We start from the raw sequence: 3910 nt of genomic DNA on the forward strand, positions 1-3910 counted from the left end.
CCCGTACTCCAGGTTTACTGATTTATTAGCAACCTCCAGTGGTTTAGGGCTATTAGGAGTGTCCTGGTTCCAGTTAGGACAGAGTTAATTTTTCCTCCTAGTAACTGGTAGGGTGCTATGTTTTGGATTAGGATGAGAAGAGCGCTGATAACATGCTGATGTTTTAATTGTTGCAGAGCAGTGCTTACACCAGGCCAAGGACTTTTCAGCTTCTCGCTCTGTCCTGCCAGCGAGCAGGCTAGGGGTGCAGCAGGAGGTGGGAGGGGACAGACCCAGGGCAGCTGACCCAAACTGGCCAAAGGGGTATTCCATACCATCTGACGTCATGCTAAACAATATATAGGGGTGGCTGGCCGGGGTGGGGGGCCGGCTGCTCGGGAATAGGCTGGGCATCGGTCAGCGGGTGGTGAGCAATTGCATTGTGCATCACTTGTTTCTTACACATTATTATTATTAATACTATTATCATTATCATTATCACTATTATTATTATTGTTATTATTATATTCCTGTCTTAATAAACTGTCTTTATCTCAACTCACAGGCTTCACTTTCCCGTTTCTCTCCCCCATCCCAGAGAGGGAGGGGGGAGGGTGAGCAAACGGCTGTGAGGTGTTTACCTGCCAGCCGGGTTAAACCACAACAAGGAGTTAGCATTCTAAAAGCTTGTGTAGGCTGAATCCTCAAAACACTCCCCGACAGTTTCTGATTTGGTCCCACCCGTTGGGGACTCTTAGTCTCTTCCTTCTTTATATAGATGATGCCTCCCCTATCAGTCCCCCAGCAGTAGTTATCTGCTGAACAACATGGTGATCTTCCCATCTAATCAGGCTCCGTTTAAAAGGTTTGTGAGGGTGCGCAGACCCAGGAACAGTGTAAACAATCGTACCCATTGATATGTATCACAAAAAAAAAAAAATGGATAGGGCCCATTTTCCAGAGTTGTTTACCTGGCCACGTAATTCCCCACCGTTTCACTCTCTGCCTCGCTTGTCAGTTCGGTTGCAGTGAACTACAAGGTGCAGGTTCTTCTCGGCAGCAGCAGTGTTCTTCAGGGGACTTTCTCAGGTAACCGCGACCTTTTTCTGATCAAACAAGGTCCCCTCTCCTCCTTTTTTTACGATACATAGACAGTTAGACCATACTTATCGAGTTCGTTTCAACGTGAGCTTTAAGTCATCAGGGCCTGCAACCGCTTCCCATTCGCTTCTCTGGATCGGTCCTTTCACGCGACTGGCATGCGTTCACCCCTTCTCAGCCGTCCGGATAGCCGTTTCTGTGATAAGTAAAACAACACAGGGGCCTCCCCACCGTGGTGTTAAAGACGTTTCTTTCCATGTCTTAATTAGAACCCTATCTCCAGGTTGTATCCTATGGATTGCTATATCTAGCCACCAAGCCTTTCGCTTGCAACTCCCTCCGTCGGTTCATAAGCTGTACTAAATAAGGTTTTAATTGGATATCCTGTACCTGGGGGTGATCAGATGGCATCTCTAAATCATAAGGCATACCATACAGCCTTTCAAAAGGTGCGATTCCGACATCGGCTCGGGGCTATGTCCAGATATTCAATAGTGCAAGCGGTAAACATTTTACCCAGGAGCTTTTTGTCTCTATCATAAGCTCTGTTAGTTGCTTTTTAATTTCACCATTCATTCGTTCTACCTTTCCCGAACTCTGAGGATGCCAGGGAGTGTGATATTCCCATTTAATTCCCAGAGCCTTCATCGTGTCTCGGGATACCTTTGACACAAAGTGTGGGCCTCGATCAGAGTCAATTGCTTCTATTACCCCATATCTGGGTATGATGCTTTCTAATAATATCTTTACCACGGTTTGAGCTGTGGCCCTTGCCGTAGGGAATGCTTCAACAAAGTTTGTGAGGTGGTCTACAATAACTAATAAGTATCTATATCGCCCCGTTTTTGGAAGTTCAGTAAAATCTAATTGAATCTTTGCAAAAGGTCGATGTGCCAATTCTCGTCCTCCTCCCGGGACCCTTTTTCTCATGTGTTGAGCATTTACCCTCTGACAAGTTATGCAATCATTTACGATCCTCTTTGCTATATTATAAATCCCTATACACATATAATATGTGGCAAATTGATCCACCAACGCCTGAGTACCCCAGTGCGTCTGTTCATGAAATCTCCATAGCACCCTCATAGCTACTGATTTTGGTAACACTTCCCGTCCATCAGGCAGTACCCATTTCCCTTTATCGTTTTTTTTTTTTGAACCCCTATTTGTGTCATCTTGTCTTCTTCTGTAATAGTGAAACAGAGTAAGGGGAGGGGAATGGGTCCATTCGACCACAGGGAGTTAGCCGGCCCGCACTTGTAGCAGTTTTTATAAGGCGGGCTTTCTTCCTCAGAACAATTGCATTCAATCCCATCAACTCCCCATTCACTCCAGCAATCATAACATGGAAATTCCTTTAAGTCTGTCCCACAGTATTAAGTATTATATTAAGCATTATTATATATTATTTATATATTATTACATTATTAGTTATTATATTAATTATTATATATTAACTATTAAGTATAAGTATTAAGTATTTCCCACAGTCTGGGCAATCTTCCTTTGTTCTTATAATTCTTATACTCATTAATGCTGCCCTTTTTGCCTCCTGATCTGCTAGATTATTACCCCTAACCTGAGGGGTGAGGCCTTTTCGATGCCCTTTTATATGTACTACGGCAATTTCTTTGGGCTCTCTGATAGCTTGTAAAACCTGGGTAATCAATTCCTGATGTATTAAACCCTTTCCTTGTGAATTGATGAGCCCCCTTTCTTCCCATATTTTACCAAATGTATGTACTACCCCATAAGCATATTTTGAATCTGTATATATTGTACCGCTTTTATTTTTCAACAATTTTAGGGCCTGCAATATGGCATATAGCTCGCAAGCTTGGGTGGATCAGCTAGGGCTCAAAGGTCCAGATTCCACTATCTCAAATGTTTTCCCGTTTACTAATACGTATCCTGATTTTTGCTTTCCCTCGACTACTCTCGAGGAACCATTCACATATATCTGTTCACCAATGGGTAATTCCACCTCCTCCAGATCAGGTCTCAATTTCGTTTGCTCTTCTATATTTCGGAGGCAATCATGTCCTAAGGACTCATTTGGTTCCCCATAAAGAAATTGAGCAGGGTTCTGTAGGGAGGTTGTTTCTAATGTTAATTTTGGAGAGGAAATCAAAATTCCTTCATATTTTAATAATCTGGCATCAGTGATCCATTTCTCTGCCTTCTGTTGCAGTACCCCGCGTATATTGTGTAGAGATATTACCTTGATTTCCCCCCCAAAAGTGATCTTCTGTGCTTCTTCCACTAACAAGGCAGCAGCTACCACTACCTGCAAACAGTTTGGCCAACCCCGGCTAACCGGATCCAATAATTTAGACAAATAGGCCACAGGTTTTTTACTCCCTGCTCATCCTTGGGCCAGCACTCCGTATGCCGTGCCTTCTGCGCTGTCCACAAAAAAAAAAAACAAAACAGCCTCCTTAAATCTGGTAAGATTAACACTGGGGGGCGTACTAATTCCTCCTTTAACTTGTTCAGTCGTTCCTCATCTTCTTTTGTCCATTTGAGTAATCCATCCTTATTCAGCTTGTTATATAAAAATTTAACCTTTCCACTGTAATCTTCTATCCATTGTCTACAGTATCCGGTCAACCCTAACAGTTGCCATACCTGCCTTTTAGTTTGCAGGGATGCTAAAACCAATATTCCACTGATTCTGCCCGGGTCTAACTTCTTAGTCCCCTTACTTAACTGGTGACCCAGGTACTTTATCTCTTCCTCCACAATTTGTAATTTTGCCGCTCCTTTTTCTTTTAAAGGGTACAGAGGGTACAGATTAACTCGATTCTCTGAGCCAATCCAAAGGCTCACA

This window comes from Anser anser, assembly GCF_964211835.1.
Source record: "Anser anser genome assembly, contig: HAP1_SCAFFOLD_177, whole genome shotgun sequence".
Lineage (NCBI taxonomy): Eukaryota > Metazoa > Chordata > Aves > Anseriformes > Anatidae > Anser > Anser anser.